The sequence below is a fragment of the Petaurus breviceps genome, unplaced genomic scaffold (genome assembly GCF_028583685.1).
Source record: "Petaurus breviceps papuanus isolate PSGF00001 unplaced genomic scaffold, PetGlider_PUasm1.0 188, whole genome shotgun sequence".
Classification (NCBI taxonomy): Eukaryota; Metazoa; Chordata; class Mammalia; order Diprotodontia; family Petauridae; genus Petaurus; species Petaurus breviceps.
The window spans coordinates 22,859,636-22,877,936 of NW_027185804.1; the positions used below are offsets into that span (position 1 = coordinate 22,859,636).

The 18,301-nt window shown below is 39.2% G+C and overlaps 1 protein-coding gene and 1 pseudogene across 6 annotated transcripts in view; one reads left to right on the forward strand and one right to left on the reverse strand.

The window, feature by feature from the left end:
- HIPK3 (homeodomain interacting protein kinase 3) overlaps nt 1–18,301 on the forward strand; it is a 168,603-nt gene that overhangs the window by 37,035 nt on the left and 113,267 nt on the right. The window lies entirely within an intron of this gene.
- LOC138163420 (POU domain, class 5, transcription factor 3-like) lies at nt 8,882–10,550 on the reverse strand (annotated as a pseudogene).

Below are 18,301 nucleotides of genomic sequence, written 5' to 3' on the forward strand. Positions count from 1 at the left end.
AAGGGCATGAGGATGCTTCAAGACTATTCTGTTCTCTCCTTTTTCTTCTCAGAGCTGTACCTTTTCTGGTTGGATTTGTCCAATGTGTTTTTTTTTCTGTTTTCTGAGGGGGAAATGCTTTTGATATAACTAATTATAAGTGCATTTCTGTTCTAAGGGAACACTTCACAGTGTTTAAGAACTATATTTTGGACAGTTAACAATCTTCTTCAAATGTCAGAGGGGATGTGAGAAAATTGGGACGCTAATACACTCTTGGTGGAGTTGTGAATTGATCCAACCATTCTGGAGAGTAATTTGGAACTACACCCAAAGGGCTTTAAAATTGTGGATACACTTTGACCCAGCAATACCACTACTAGTTCTGTATCCTAAAGAAATTGAAAAAAAAAAGGAAATGGACCTATACATACAAAAACATTTATAACAGCTTTTTGTGGGTGGCAAAAAATTAGAAATTAAGGAGATGACTATCACTTGGGGAATGGCTGAACAAGTTGTGGTATATAATTGTAAAGGAATACTATTATGATGTAAGAAATAATGAGCAGGATGCTTTCAGAAAAATCTGGAAAGACTTCCACAAATGGATGCAAAACGAAGTAAGCAGAACCAGGAGAACACTGTACACAGTAAACAGCAATATTGTATGATGATCACACATACATTGTATGATGATCATACATGTGAATGACTTAGCTATTCTGCTCAATACAATGATCCAAGACAATTCTGAAGGACTTATGAAAAATGCTATCTACTTCTAAAGAAAGAACTGATTGAGTCTGAATGAAGATCAAGGTATACTTTTATTTACTTTCTTTATTTCCACTGGCTTTTGTTTTAGTTTTTTGTTTTGTGATTTCTTTCACAATATGACTAATAGGGAAATCTATTTTGCATGACTGCACATGTATAACCTATATCAAATCACTTACCTTCTCAATGAGGGGAGAAGGGAGGGAGGAAGTGAATTTAGAACTAAAAAAACCCCAAATGTTAAGAATAGTTTTTACATGTAAATTTTTTTTTAGCAATTTGGAAAAAATACAGTCTTCTCCCATTGTTCTTGGTGTTGGGGCACTTTAAAATCAATGATATAATTTTGCAGGGCAGTATGGTGGCTAGAAGGATAGATTTGAAGTCACTGAGACTTGGGTTCATGTACTACTTCTGACACATTGTTAGCCAAGTTACTTAACTTTTCAGTGCCCCAGGGAATTCACTAAGACTATAAATTGCAGAGAGCTGTTACTCTACTCTGGTCCCTCCAGTGATGAAACCAGGACCCCAAAATCCCCAACTCATTCCTTACAATGGATGCTATATTTTTCACTGCATTAATTTGCTGAACATGACCTCATTTCCTTTTAAAAAGAAATCACAAAAAGTTAATGGCTTTGGAATAAGGACAGCACAAACAATAGAAAAGACCCATAGGTCACTTTTGCAAAATTTCTCAATATTTTAAAAACAGTAATAACAGATTCTAATTTCCAGCAAGCTTTTAATATTGCTTTCAGTACAATGTACTGTCACTTCAAAGGAAAAACTTTTTGCAAATTGAACATCTTGGTTTCATAATGAAACAATATTTCATTTTGTTGCTATGTTTTGCTGGAAATAGGAAGATGTTCCTGCAGTGATGTACATTTGTAATGGAGTATTCAAAAAAGAATTCAAGTTTCTTAGATCTCAGTTTCTCACAGGTAAACATTTTATTTTTATTTTATTTTTTGGTCGTGACCTGTAATTTTATGGGAATTGTAAACTATAGTGCTTTAGAATCAGAGGACCTAGGTTCAAATCTTACCTCTGATGCTTACCACCTTTGTGACCTTGGGCAAGACATTTAATTTCCATGAGCCTCAGTTTCCTCATCTATAAAGTGAGGAAATTGGACTAGATGACTTTTGAGGTTCCTTCAAGCTCTAGGACTATTATCCTATAAAGCCCTATCATGGAAATTCCCTCTACTAAAACGCCTTCTCTTTTAAAACTAAATTGAAAAAAATTCTGTCTATCCACTCATCCATCTGTCCGTTTCTCTGTCTATTTAAATCTCATATGCTGTGATTCTGGTAGCTTTATAGTGGTCAGAAAAGAAAAGAATAAATTAGTCTATGAGTAGCTGTTTTCCTAGTATCTTGCAATTCAAAACGTGGAAGAAAGGAAAGATATATTCTGTCAGACCCTATCCAACTGGAAAGGTCTTGAATATGGGTCTAGGGATGGGCTGTATGTCTGTTTTTGGACATACTTGCCAAGCTGGCAAGACTTGGAGATTTTCATGACCATACTCACTTCAGGGGCTGAATTGTTTGGCCCACTTGACTCCTCTAGACCATCTGTGTTGTAGACAACATCCTGTGTTGTGGTGTTATTGTCACCTGCAATGTTGGAGGAAACTCTTATAAGAATGAAATTATGGCTCCCTGGAATAGTGAAATATTAGTAACATAGGAAAAGTCCTCAGGGACTGTACATTCTAATCCATAATGCAAAAGATGGACTCCATTTTTCAATCTGCTTTTCACTACTCCTTTTCCTTTGTAATAGATCTTAGGATTTGGAGCTAGAAGGGACCTCAGAGATCATATAACTGTGGAAGAAAGCAACCAATCCTTAGATCTTTGGCTAATATCTTTCAGAGATACTTTTTAATTAAATATACAAACTTGAAGTTTGAGTTAGAGGGGGATAGAGCTACTTGGTTCTTGAATTATTCATCAAAGAGGACCATGGTAAAGTGGGTATACCCTTGGGAGAGTTCTGTCCTCAGAAAACTAAAGATCTAATCACTACTAAACTAAAGCTACTCTTATGTCAATCTAGTTATGGTCATTCAATTCAGTAAGCATTTATTAAGCACCTACTATGTGCCAGGCACTGTACAAATAAGAAAAAGAAAGCTAGTACCTCCCTTTAAGGAGCTTACAAACTAAAGGCAAGGACACACAAAGGGATGTTAAAAGGATGTGGGCAGCAGGGTGTTCATGAAGTGGAAACCAAATAGAACCCAAATGGAGAATTACCTGGAATGTTCCCTTTGAGAGGAATTTATTGTTTCACTCTCCAACCCACCAGTCAGAGGTGAGAGGTAATGGAGGGGGTAGAGGAGGAGTGAAATATCAAAACCTGAGTCAGTCTACATGGTGAGGAGATTTTAAGTGAATCTTCAGGGGAAGCATGATGCTTTGTGGAGTGTAAACCAAGTAGGGCTGCTAGTGAAAGATGGAGAGGTAGCTGCAAAGTTCTGAGTATTAACTTTCCTGGGAATAAGAGCCTATCTTGATTAGGCCCTCCATTCAAGGGAAACCAAGGGAGAGAGGATACTATGACCAATACCTCATTACAGCATGATTGTCTACTTTTCTTTTTTTTTTTTTTTGCCTTTTGGAGGGCAATTGGGGTTAAGTAACTTGCCCAAGGTTACATGGCTAGTATTTTTGTGTGGGTGTTAAGTGTCTCAGGCCGGAACTGACTCGGAACAAGACTCGGGTCCTCCCGACTCCAGGGCTGGTGCTTTACTTACTGCGCCATCTAGCCGCCCTTGATTGTCTACTTTTCATAAGAGGGGTCTTAGTGCTACAGACTTTCATATAGCTACCTCCTTCAATTCACTAGATGAGGCAACTAGAGCCTAGAGAGAAATGTGTTAGCCACAGAATTTAAAAGACTTGTGTTTTGCTTTCTCATCTTAGTTCTGATTTTTCATGTTTTCTTGGAAATTTTAGTTTGTATTACAAAGTGTTAATGATAGCTAGGTGGCACAGTGGGGAGAGCTGGGCCTGAAGTCAGGAAAATCTGAGTTCAAATCTTGCCTCAGACACTAATTGTGTGACCCTAGACAAGTCACTTAACCTAGACAAGTCACTTAATCTCCATGGACACACCTAGAAAACATGTAGATGGCACATATGTGAAAACTAACTACAGTTTCCTCATCTGTAAAATATGGGTGATAACACCTACCTTCCAGGATTGTTGTAAGGATCAAATGGGATAATATTTGTAAAGCACTTAGCATAGTGCCAGCATATATAGGTGCTATATAGATATATAAATGTTAGCTATTATTCTCAATGGGGACTTTTCTTATCTAATTGCAAGTCCTCCAGTGTTGAAAGTTTGGAATTCATTATGACTCATTCTAGGTTTAAATTGAGTTATATACAGAAGGGGCCATAAACTCATAGTTCATAGAATTCTGGAGCTGGCAGGAACCTTAGAGACCATTTAGTCTGGGGCTTTCATTTTATAGATTAGATCAAGAGACTAAGACAAGAGATATTAAATGGACTTGTCTAAGGTTATGAAAGCTAGCAAGCAGGATTAAAATCCAAGCAAGGCTCTGAAAATGTGCTATGGTACTCCAAAAGTTTTTAAAGCGCCGTATAGAACATTGGTTGAATCATATTATGGAATTACAAAGAGCAAGCAACTTTATTGGATGGATCTAGTCTTTCCATTGAGTATATCAATAGCATACCTTTCAGCCCTTTCACAAGACTTTCCATCTCTCAGGCTCCAGGCATTTTCTTTTTTTTTCTTTTTCTTTTTTATTAAGCAATTGGGGTTAAGTAACTTGCTCAAGGTTACACGGCCAGTTATTTCTGGGTGTGGTGCTAAGTATCTGAGCACCACATTGGATCCCCAGGTCATTCCGACACTGGAGCCGGTGCTCTTACTCGCTGTGCCACCTGGCCGCCCCTCCAGGCATTTTCTATGGCTGCACTCATGCCTGAAATGTTCTCCCCCTTCATCTCCACCTATGTTTTCTCTAACTTCCTTTAAGTCCCATCTAAAATCCCCCCTTCTACAGTTCTTCCCTCCCAAGCCCTCTTAAGTCTAGTGCCTTCTCTTTCTTTCTTTTTTTTTTTTTAAAGCAATTGGGATTAAGTAACTTGTTCAAGGTTACATGGCCAGTTATTTCTGGGTGTGGTGCTGAGTATCTGAATCTGGATCTGATCCAGGTCATCCCGACACTGGAGCCGGTGCTCTTACTCGCTGAGCCACCTGGCTGCCCCTAAGCAATTGGGGTTAAGTAACTTGCTCAAGGTTACATGGCCAGGTGTTTCTGGGTGGGTGCTAAGTGTCTGAGCCTGGGATTCGATCTCTAGGTCATCCTGACACTGGAGCTGGTGCTCTTACTCTCTGTGCTACCTAGCCGCCCCTAGTGCCTTCTCTTTCTTAATTATTTCTTTTTAATTTTGCATTTAACATATATGTGTATAAATAATATGTATATGTATGTATGTATGTGTGTATATATATTTGTTACCTCTTAGATTGTGAGCTCCTTGAAGTCAAGGATTGTCCTTTGCTTCTTTTTGTATCTCCAGCACTCCCACACTGCCTGGCTCATAATAGGCCCTTAATAAATCTATATTAATTGATTGATTTTAAACTGACCTAGTAGACCCTGCCATTATCCTTCTGTCTAGATCAGACTATAGGCCATATTGGAGGAGAACATTGTAACTCCCCTCATGGGATAGAGGGAGACAGGAAAGTAGTGATGATTGAAACAGGTGTCTAGAAGAAGCCAACTGCAATCAATTGGCTTTACTTGTTTGAGCTTCCAGACGTGCTATGTGGCTATGTGAACTGGCTCTCTGGGGCTCATGAGGATTTTCACCATAGATGATTTGCAGTTCCCCACTGTTCTCTGCTTTTTGTTGTCAGTGTTTTTTGGTTATCATTGTCTCTTCCCTCCTTGACCTTTTCCAGAAGTCATAAGAAATCAAAAGGCTGAAGACCTCTGATTTTAAAATTCTTTTACAGAGCAAACTTGGATTTTTCATGTATTATAATAAATATGTTAAGTATTTCTTGCAATTGAATTTAATGGTATCTAATTGAATTATCCCTACATTTCTTCCATTATAGTTGCATAATTCAAATCCTGTCTCAAACATTTACTAGCTGTATGACCCTGGGCAAGTTACTTAATTTCTGCCTGCCTCAGTTTTTCTATCTATGTTCATATGTTTCACTGTAGAGGCCAATAATAAAAAAAGTTGCAAATTCCTGTTTTATATAGAATTAAGTGGACCTAAGTCTAGGTCTCTTGGTGGAGGGGCTTTTGTTTTAATTCATTAAGATGATTTTTACAAGTAGTAACTAAAGAATTTTAAAATAAAGCAGTTTGCAGTGATGGTCCTAGAATGGGAGATGATGATACCTTTATATCTTGTCTAGTGCTGTCATTCCAGGAGGCCCACCATTTTTTTTTTTAAGCAATTGGGGTTAAGTAACTTGCTCAAGGTTACACTTCCAGTTATTTCTGGGTGTGGTGCTGAGTGTCTGAGCCTGGGATTCGATCTCCAGGTCGTCCCAACACTGGAACCGGTGCTCTTACTCACTGAGCCACCTGGCCGCCCCTCAGCAATTGGGGTTAAGTAACTTGCTCAAGGTTACACGGCCAGGTGTTTCTGGGTAGGTGCTAAGTGTCTGAGCCCGGGATTCGATCTCCAGGTCGTCCCAACACTGGAACTGGTGCTCTTACTCACTGAGCCACCTGGCCACCCCTTGGCCCACCATTTTAAAGTATACTTTTGTCAGCTTTAGAAATGGGTCTTCTCCCTTGGGGATACTGGCTTAAAGAGTGTAAGTTACTTTAAGAACTTTGAAACATGGAAACAAAGTGAAACAAACAAAAGTAAAAGTTAGCCCTGTTATAACATGACTGCTGGAGACATATGCAAACCAGTAACACAATTTCCAGTGTTTCAGCGGCTGCTAGAAATACTCTGTAACACTTGGCCAAAAGCCCAACCTTTGCTGAACTATGAATATTCTTGTTGGATTTTTCAGCAGTTATGGTCTACAAAGTTTCAAAACAAACATTCTTGCCTCCCCTCCACTTCCAAAAAACATCTTTTAAAAATTAAATCATGTCCCAGAAGCTAGTTTAGTCTTGAGCCAGACTCGAAATAAGAATAAAAAAAAAAAAACCCTTGGTGTTTACACATTCATTCAGATTCCTTTCTTTTTCCGAATATTACTCTGTTGCTTGCAAGAAGGGAATGAAAGGAATGTTATATTCTGAATGGTGCCAACTTGCTGTAATGTCAGTTTGGGAAAATTTTCCAAAAGAACATTAGCCCTTAGCAAGATGTTTATCTACTAGAAAGGAACACTGTGCCCAAGAGATTTTTTTGAGCACCATTCTCTAATTTATTGGATGTTTATCACATGTTCTGCATGCACACATGCACACACAATTACTCATCATCTTTCTGAAAGAGCTCACTGTGAAGAGACGACCAAGATGAAGGCCAGAAATTCTATATAAGCCCAAGATGATGTCTTTGACTCTTAGAAATATCTGGCTTAGGATATCCTTTAATATGTCCTAAGTTTCCTCATTTGGAAAGATGAAATGTCACTAGGCTGTACTTCAAGAATCACTGGATATTTGTGTGTGTGTGTGGTTGTGTATATGAGTGTGTTTAAATACAAGAAAAAACCCCAACTCATTGGTTTCATCATTCATCCTGGGGGGGGGGGGGTGCTGGGAGCTGCCCATGTGTTTTTTTTAAATTACATTGCCTCAAATTGGATACAGGTGTGCCAATGACTATTCGAGGATGTGTTTTTCTGCATACTATATCTGAAGGGAAGGGATGATGAGGGAATAGGAAGAAGACCAATGTTACAGCTAATTCCTGGAGAAAATCTGGAATGCTTTATTCAGGATGTGGTTTGGGAACACATAAAATAGTCATTAAAAGCCAGACCATCCTCCCTAAGAAAAAGTCACAAAATCCTGGAATTAGAAGTAATCCCAGAAACCCTGTAGTCCTACCTGAAGACCTTTGCATTGTGCTGTGCATCATACTCTATGGATGATTTCTGTGCCTTTGTTTGAAGACCTCCTATGAGGGGAGACAAAGGCCTGTTCCACTTAGGGAATGATATAATTGTGGAAGTTTTCCCTCACCTTGAGCCTAGATTTCACATTGTGAAACTTCCACACTTTCTCTCTTAGCTCTTTGGGATGGCACAGCAAATATAATCCCTCTTCCACAGTATAGATTTTCAAATACTTGCAGAGATGTGTCATTTTCTCTCTATGACTTTCTTCTAGTTAAACATGCACAGTTCCTTCAACAAATTTGCACATGGTATGAACTTGTGGCCCTTCATCATCCTTGCTGTCCTCCTCTGGACACTCTCCCATTCATCAGTTTTCTTTCTAAAATGTGGTACCCAGAACCGAACATATATACTATGAACTGTGACTTGGTCTTGGTCAGACCAATATAACTTCATTTCTCTTTTGGATCAGGGAGAATGTCATAGACATACTAAGTCTGGACTTGAGCAAAATATTTGATGAAATCTGTCGTGATATCCTTGTGAGTGTCATGTACCATTATGACTTTATTTGTATAAAAGCGTTTCATAATTACGTTTATGTAGTTCCTGGGTTTGTCTTAGTAGGTATACTCCCAGGTATTTTATGTTGTCTGCAGTTATTTTAAATGGGGTGTCTTGCCATCTCTTCCTGCAGAGTTTTGTGGGGGATGTATAGAAATGCTGATGATTTGTGTAGGTTATTTAATATCCTGCTACTTTGCTGAAATTATTGTTTCATTTAACTTTTTCATTGAATCTCTAGGATTTTCCAAGTATATCATCATATTGTCTGCAAAAAAATACTTTTATAGAGAACATTATGAAATGCAAAATGGATAATTTTGATTACATTAAATCGAAAAGGTTTTGTATAAATAAAACCAATGTAACCAAGATTAGGAAGGAAGCAAAAATTGGGAAAGAATTTTTACAATCAGTGTCTCTGATAGAGGTGTCATTTCTAAAACATACAAAGAACTGAGTCAAATTCATAAGAATGCAAGTCATTCCCCAATTTTTATTTATTTATTTTTTCAGTTACCACCCAACTCTTATTTCCAAACTGGCTCCCAAACCCATCACAAGTTTGGGAGTGTGAAGTGAAAGAAGGAGGAGAAAAAAGACCTGAATATTGTTTCTCAGATGCCCAAAAAAACCTAGATATGGGCAGTGGAGGGGCAGAAAGAGAATCTAGGGTTGGGAAAAGGCCTGACCACTGTATCTCAGACAATGGCCAGTCATAGGGCAAGTGAAGGAATGGAAAAGCAAGAGGTATCCTGAACCCCCAGTGAGTTCCTATAATGCTGATCCTGGCTCAGATGCCCCCATTAGGCATGGGCATGCCTGGGATGCAGGGCTCACCCTTAGGGAAAGTGGACATATAGAGGTCAGGGGGCACAGCTGGTGGGGGTGCTGCATAGTTCTGGGGTACAGCAGCAGTTGGCAGGACGAGGGCAGTGCCTGGGGCCAGCTCATAAGGCAATGCTTCGCTATCTTCCCCATAGGGCAGAAGAAGCTGCTTACCCTTCTGCCTTTGGTTACAGAACCAGACTCGAACCACATCTTTGTCCAGGTGCAGCTCTTCTGCCAAGTCACAGATTTGCTGTGGAGTGGGCTTCCCACAACGCCTGAAGAAGCCCTCTAGGGTCCCCTTCACACTGGTCTCAATACTCGTACGCTGTTTACGCTTGGGCTAGCACTTGTTCCATACTGCACATCTCCTGAGGGTTGTCAGTGTTCTCAACAGCCTGCAGCCACCTCTGAAGTAATGGTTTCAATTTGCACATATTCTTAAAGCTCAGTTGTAGAGCTTCAAACTGGCAGATGATAGTCTGACTGAACATCTTCCCATAGAGCGTGCCCAAGGCCATGCCCACATCAGCCTGAGTGAAACCCAAGGAAATTCGCTTGTGTTTCAGTTCTTTGGCAAACAGCTCCAGTTCCTCAGAGGTTGGGGTGTCCTCTTCTCCACTATCGCTAGATGGGATGCCCTCCTCACTGGCTGCCCCACTTGAACCGCTGGTGCTGCTGACACTGCTGCTGACATTACTGCTGCTGACGTGGCTGCTACTGCTGCTACCGCTGCTGCTGCTGCTGCCCAGCCCTGGCTGGGGCTGCTGGAGAGGGGCTGGGTAAAGAGGCCTGAGACCCGGAAAAGTCCCCAGAGCGTGGAGAGGGTGGGGAGGGAGAAGGGGGACCTGGTAGTGCCCCAGTGGGAACTGAGCCACTGCTACCCAGGCCTGGCCAGAAGGGCCCTGTCCAGGCAGGCACATAGTAGGCTGGGCCCAGACAGGCGCAGTACTTAGCTTCAGGGATGATGGTCTCCCTGAGGTCCCGCTCAGGAGCCCCTGAGGATGATGAGGAAGGGGAAGAGCAGGATGAGTCTTCCTCTTTGGGTGGCATGAGGTGAAGATTATGGGAGGCACTAGCCTGCCCGGCTTCAGTTGGGGGTGGGGGCACAGAGAAGTCATACCACCCCTTGTTCTGGCTGGAGTCGGGGGTCGAGGGTCCCTCCAAGCTGCTGAAGGGAAGGTAAAGAAGGTTTGGGATGATGGCTGGGGCTGGGATGGTCTTGGGGTGCTTTCCCCAACATAGCCACTTTTACCGTAGTGGGAGGACCCATCGGGCATTGTGCCCTGGCCCAGGCTGAAGTTGCCTGGAGGTAGCCCTTCGTGGTTAAACATGCCCAGCTTGACTTGGCCAACTGTAGCTCCAGGCAGGACCCAGACCTCTCCTCTCTGATGGGATGGCTTCTTTGCCTCTTCTTCTTGGTCCTGGACACAGATGTAGAGCCAGAGCTACTGATGTTTGATCGATGGACTGGACTGGTCTGGAGGTCTGGACCTGTAGGCACTTGGACCTCAGAGTGCAGGGGGGCAAGCCATTCCCCAATTTTTAAATGGTCAAAGGATATGAATGGGCAGCTTTCAGAAGAAATTAAAGATATCTATAAGCATGTGAAAAAATGTTTAAAATCACTATTAATCAGAGAAATGCAAGTCAAAACAACTATTAGGCATCTCATCTCACCGTTCAGATTGGCTAACATGACAAAACAGGAAAATGATAAATGTTGGAGAAGGTGTGGGAAAATTGGAACATTAATGCATTGTTGGTGGAGTTGTGAACTGATCCAACCATTCTAGAGAGCAATTTGGAAGTATGCACAAAGGGCTATAAAAATGTCTATACCCCACGACCCAGCAATATCACTTCTAGGGCTGTATCCCAAAGAGATCATACAAATAGGAAAAGGACCTGAATATACAAAAATATTTATAGCAGCTCTTTTTGTGGTGGTAAAGAATTGGAAATCAAGAGAATGCCCATTCATTGGGGAATGAGTAAACAAGTTGTGGTATATGAATATAATGGAATACTATTCTGCTATAAGAAATGAGGAGCAGACTAACGTCATAATAACCTGGAGAGACTTGTAAACTAATGCTGAGTGAGGGGAGCAGAACCAGGAGAATATTGTACACAATTACAGACACATTGTATCTGTGATGACTGACTTTGATAGACGGGGTTCATCTTAGCAATGCAAGGTTAGAAGACAACTCTAAAGGAGTTCATGATGGAAAAGACTAGACAAAAGAATAACAGTCTGAATGCAGATTGAAGCAAACCACTCTCTCTTTGGTGTTTTGTTTCTCTTTCCTCGTTGTTCATTTCATTGGTTATAATTCTTCTTTACAACTTGACTAATGTTTAATGTGAAGGTATTTGTAGAACTGATATCGAATTGAGTGCCGCCATGCGGGGGTGAGGGAAGGGGAGAGAAAACTTGGAACTCAAAAACTTGTGAAACTGAATGTTGTAAACTACTAATAAATAAATTTTTAAAAAATCTGAAAAATTTAAAAAAGAAAAAAAGAGGTAGTTTTATTACCTCACTGCCCATTCTGATTCCTTCACTTTCTTTTTCTTCTTATTGCTATTGCTAGTATTTCTAATACAATATTGAATAATATTAGTGATAATGGGCATCCTTGTTTCACCACTGATCTTATTGGGAAGGCTTCTAGTTTATCCTCATCACAAATTATGCTTGCTGATGATTTTAGGTAGATGCTTCTTATCATTTTAAGGAAACATCCATTTATACCTATGCTTTAAAGTGTTTTTTTTTTAAATAAAAGTTTTGTATTTTGTCAAAAGCTTTTCTGCATCTATTGATATAATCATATGATTTTTGTTTCTTTGTTGTTGATAATAATCAATTATATTAATAGTTTTCCTAAGGTTAAACTACCCCTGAATTCTTGGTGTAAATTCTATTTGGTCACAATGTATAATCTTTGTGACATGTTGTAGTTTCCTACCCAGTATTTTATTTCATATTATTATTACACCCATATTCATTAGTAAAAGTGGTCCATAATTTTCCTTCTCTGCTTTTGCTTTTTGTGGTTTAGATATCAGCACCATGTTAATTTCATAAAAGTAATTTGGTAGGATACCTTCTTTGACTATCATTCCAAACTATTTATTTAATGTTGGAATTAGTTGATCTTTAAATTTTGGGTAGAGATCACTTGTAAATCCTTCTGATTCTCATGCTTTTTTCTTAGGAATCTCATTTGTGGCCTGTTCAATTTCTTTTTCTAAAATAGGCTAATTTAGATGTTCTATTTCCTCTTCTGTTAATCTAGGCAGTTTATATTTTTGTAAGTATTCTTCCATTTCAGTTAAATTGTTGAATTTATTGGCATATAATTGGGCAAAATAACTCTTAATGATTTCTTTCATTTAATCTTCATTGGTTGTGTATTCACCCTTTTCATTTTTGATACTTTAGTTTTCCATTTAATTAAAAAAATTATATTAACCAATGGTTTATCCATTTAATTGTCTTTCCTCCTCATAAAACAGAATCCTGGTTTTACTTACTAATTCAATGGTTTTCTTACATTAAACTTTATTAATCTTATGTTTCATTTTTAGGATTTACAATTTGGTGTTTAATTGGGGATTTTCTTTTTCTTCTAGTTTTAAAAATCACATACCCAATTCATTGATTTGCTCTTTCTCTATTTTGTTGATATAAGCATCTAGAGATGTAAATTTTACTTTAATTACTGCTTTTGCTGTATCCCAAAAGTTTTAGTATGTTGTCTTCTTATTATAATTCTCTTTAATAAAATTATTTATTATTTCTATGACTTGTTCTTTAAGCCACTTTTTTTTTAAGCAATCAGGGTTAAGTAACTTGCTCAAGGTTACATGGCCAGTTATTTCTGGGTGTGGTGCTAAATATCTGAGCCCAGATTTGATCCCCAGGTCATCCCAACACTGGAGCCGGTGCTCTTACTCGAGCCACCTGGCTGCCCCTAAGCCACTTATTCTTTAAGATTAGATTATTTAGTCTCTAATTAATTTTTTTCAAATGCTTTATTAACTTCTGATTTACATCATTCATTTCCACCAGATTTTGAGTTACAAAATTTCTCCCCGTTTCCCCCCTACCCACCACCCCAAAATAGCAATCCTACAGGATATCCCCTCCTCCAATCTGCTCTCCCCCATATTTTCTCCCATACCCCTTTTGACTTTTCCAGTAGGGCAGGGTGAATCTCTATGCCCCAGTGCCTGTATATCTTATTTCCCAATTACATGTAAAATAGTATTAATTACAGTATACCCACACACATACATACACACACACATATATTTTTAAACATTTGATTTTAAAACTTTGAATTCCAGATTCATTCCCTTCCTGCCTTGTCACCCACCCTTACTGGGAAGATAAGCAGTTCAGTATAGGTTGTACATGTGTAGCTAATGCAAAACATTAATATAATAGACATGTTGTAAAAGACTGACTATATTTCCTTCCCTCCTATCCCACCTCCCACTTGTTCTATTCTGTACTTTGATCCCATACCTTTTCAAAAGTGAGTGCTTCCAACTTCCCTCCCCTGCCAGCTTGCCCTCCCTTCCATCATTCCCTCTCTCATCCCCTTCCCCTCCGACTCTCCTGGAGGGTGAGAGACCCTATTTAGTGTGTATCTCATTCTCTCCCCAAGCCAAATTCAATGAGAATAAGGTTGACTCATTTCCTTTTGCCTTCCTATTCTTCCCCTCCATTGTAACCATTTTCCCTTGCCTCTTCTTTATGAGATAGTTTACCCCATTCTGTCTCTCCCCATCTCCACTCATTATATTCCTCTCTTACTTCTTAATTTCACCTTTTAAGTATCATCCCTTCCTATTAAATTGGTCCTGTGCCCTCTATCTGTGTACACCTGTAAACATACACACACATTCACCTATGCCCATATACCCTCATATATAGACACACACACATTTCTATTCCCTTCGACTATTTTCATACTGAGAAAAGTTTCATTAGTTACAATTATTGTTTTTCCATGTTGGAATGTTAATAGTTCAACATTGATAAATTCCTTATGATTTCTTTTTTCTGTTTACTTTCTCATGCTTCTCTTGCTTCTTGTATCTGAATGTCAAATTTTCTATTCAACTCTGGTTTTTTCATCAAGAATGCTTGAAAGTCTTCTATTCCACAGAATGACCATATTTTCCCCTGAAACATGATACCCGCTTTTGCTGGGTAGGTGATTCTTGGTTTTAATCCCAGCTCCTCTGCCCTCCAGAACATCCTATTCCAGGCTCTTCGATCCCTCAGTGTAGAAGCTGCCAGATTCTGTGTTATCCTGATTGTGTTTCCACAATATTCAAATTGTTTCTTCCTAGCTGCTTATAATATTCTCTCCTTGATCTGGGAATTCTGGAACCTGGCTATAATATTCCTAGGAGTTTTCTTTTTGGGATCTTTTTCAGGAGGTGATCGGTGGATTCTTTCAACCTCTATTTTGCCTTCTGGTTCTAAAACATCAGGGCAGTTTTCCTTGAGAATTTCTTGGAGGACGATTTCTAGGTTCTTTCCCTGATCATGGCTTTCAGGTAGTCCAATAATTTTTAAGCTATCTCTCCTGGATCTATTTTCCAGGTCAGTGGTTTTTCTAATCAGATATTTCACATTGCCTTCTATTCTTTCATTTGTTTGGATCTGTTTAACAATGTCTTGATTTCTCATAAAGTCATTAGCTTCCATTTGCTCCATTCTTATTCTGAAGGAACGATTCTCCTCAGTGAGCTTTTGAGATTTTTTTCCATCTGGCAAATTCAGCTTTTTAAGACATTCTTCTCCTCATTGCCTTTTTGAGCCTCTTTTGCCATTTGAGTTAGTCTATTTTTTAAGGTAACATTTTCCTCAATCAGGCTTTTGACTCTCATTTCATAATTTTCTTGCATTGTTCTCATTTCTCTTCCCAATTTTTCCTCCACTTTTCTTATCTGCGTCTTAAGGTCCTCTATGGCCTGTAACCAGCTCGTATTTTCATTTTTTGGTGCAGGAGTTCTGACTTCACTGTCTTCCTCCTGTTCCATGCTTTGATCCTTTTTGTCCCCAAAATAGGAGTCTAATGTTGGAATCTTCTGTTTGCTTTATTTCCTTTGCCTGCTCATTTTGCCACTCAATTACTTGACTTTTGGGTTTTTTGCCACAGTAGGACTCTGCTACCAGACAGGGGAGCTTTGTACCAAATGCTGGGGTTTTCTCAGCTGCCAGAGGTATTAGTTGGGTGCCCATGCTGAAGCCTCCATATGCTCTGGCAAGCTGTACACACACCCCAGAATATCAACCCTATACCACAATCCAGATCCAAGCAGGTTAAAGCAACAGCGATTACCCCTCAGACTGGTGCTTGGTCCCCCTACACTCTGCAGGCCAGGAGCTGAAGCTGCAGGGCCACAGCTCCTCGGTGGTTTCTCAGCCCAGGGGCAAAAGCCAACACACTCCCAACTACTGGGTCCCAAAGTCCATAGTGCACTGACCTCTCACTTTGTCCTTCGTATCTATGTATTGATAATTCTGGAGATGGCCACAGCTGCTGGTGATCTGGAGTCCCTCCACAGGCAGCTGGTCAGGCCTGCCCTGGGGCTAAAACCTCGGTGTGGAGCTGGGCTCGGCTCCCAGAGTTCTGTGCTGGTCAATTCCTGCTGGCCTGCCCAGCTGTCCTCAGTGGGAGGTTAGCTTCTCTGTGTCATTTTGTCGGTTCTATAGCTCCAAAGTTTGTTCAGAGTCCCCTTTTACATGAATTGGGGAAGGTGGAAGCTGGAGCCATGTGGAGGTCCTGCTTCTACTCTGCCATCTTGACCTCCAATTAATTTTTAATCTGTGTTTCCATGGACTCTTATCAAATATAATTTTTATTGCATTATGATCTGAAAAGGATGCATTCAATTTTTCTGCATTTAACTATCACGTTTTATACCCTAATATGTGTTCAATTTTTGTAACAGTATCATGTTCTGCTGAGAAAAAGGTATATTCCTTTCTATTCCCATTTAATTCTCTCCAGATAGCTCTCATATCTAGCTTATTTAAGATTCTATTCATCTTTTGACTTCTTTCTTATTTATGTATTATTAAAATGTATCTAATTCTGAGAGAAGGTTGAAAACCTCCACTATTATAGCTTTCCTATCAATTTTCACTTATAATTCATCTAGCTTTTCTTTCAAAAATTTGGATGCCATAGCATTTGTTGCATATAGCTTTAGTACTGATATTGCATCTTCATCTATAGTACCTTTAATCATAATGTAGTTTCCCTCTTTTTAGTCTAATATCATGATTGCTACTCCTGTTGGATTTTTTTTTTGCCTTAGCAGAATCATAATAAGTTCTACTCTAGCCCTTTATTCTTGCTCTATGTGTAGCCCTCATTTTAAAAAGTGTTTCTTGTAAGAAAAACATATTGTTGGATTTTCTTTGTTTTTTAATACATTCTGCTGTTTATGCTTTATGGATGAATTTATCACATTCACATTCAAAATTATAATCACTAGTGTATTTTCTTCCATTTTATTTTTCCTCACTGTTTATCCTTCTCTACCTCTCTTTTTAGCCTATCACTCCTTAGACATCTAATTTAGTTCTGACCATTGCCTCCCTAATATTCCCCCTTTCTAAGAATCCCTGCTTTATCCTCTCCCCTTGCCTTCCTTTTCCTTAATCTACCCACCCTTCTTACAATCCCTCTCTTATCCTAGCCTCTCACCATCTTATTTCTCTGTAAGTTAAGAAAGCTTTTATACTCTTCTAGATTTATATGTTGTTCCCTATTTAACCTAGTTCTGATGAGAATAAAATTCTAGTACTACCTGCCCTCCATTCCCTCCTCTCCTCCACACTAACAGTTGTTCCATTCATTCCTTGCTTGTATTAGAAAATGGCTCCATTTTACCTCTCTCTACCCAATTTTATTGTTTAGGGTTATCCCATAATTTTCAACTCAATCCCAATGTATGCTCTTTCAAACTACCCTAGTAATGATAGCATTCTCTTTTTTCATAAGTCATTTTGCTTTTATTTTTATTAGTATTTTATTTCCCCTCAAGTTATATGTTAAGACAGTTTTTAGCATTCAATTATACAAGATTTTCAATTCCATATTCTTCTCCCATCCTAAAATGGTAGGCACTTTGATATGGGTTAGATATGTGCAATTATGTAAGCCATATTTCCTTATTAGTCACAGTTGTGGAAGACAAAACAGATCAAAAAGGAAAAACACGCACACACACAAAAAGTAAGTGAAAAAAGTATGCTCCAATCTGCATTCAGAGTCCATCAGTTTTTTATCTGGATGTGGATAATATTTTTCATCATGAGTCTTTTGTACTTGTCTTGGATCAGTGCAGTTGCTGAGAAGAGCTAAGTCATTCATAGTTGATCATCACACAATCAGGGCAGCTGATTGTCACTTATTAGTACCTGCTTTTTTTTTCCTTTTTCTTGGTAGGCTAACCCAGGTTATGCCATAGGTCTAGGGGTATTACCATTGGGGTATTGCCCACAAATAAAATTTTTTTTGGATGAGTCCTCATTTACCTAGTCCCTCCATATCTCTCTTCTTAGTTGTCAATAAAAAGCTTCTTTATTTTTGGAGGGGGGAGGACAGGGTAATTGGGGTCAAATGACTTGCCCAAGGTCACACAGCCAATAAGTGTTAAGTGTCTGAGGTGGGATTTGAACTCAGGTCCTCCTGACTCCGGGGCCAGTGCTCTATTCACTACACCACCTAGCTGACCCTCTCCTAGCTCTTTAGATAGAAGTATTTAATCTGTACCTAGAGACTTGAACTCATCAAAGTCAGCTATGTGTTCTTTTATAATCTCCCTACTTATCTTGGGTTTAAAATACCCATTAGTTATTTTTCTTTTTTCCTTTCCAGTCCAAGGGTTATTCTCCTTGGAAAAGAAAATAAAGGTAAAATAAGGGTTGAGTAATTCTGCTTTGTCTTAATCATTCATACCCATCATTGTCTCATCCATCCCAAGTGGTATCCCATCTCCTTGGTTTTATCCTTATCTTTTCCCTAGTTCATCTAAAACC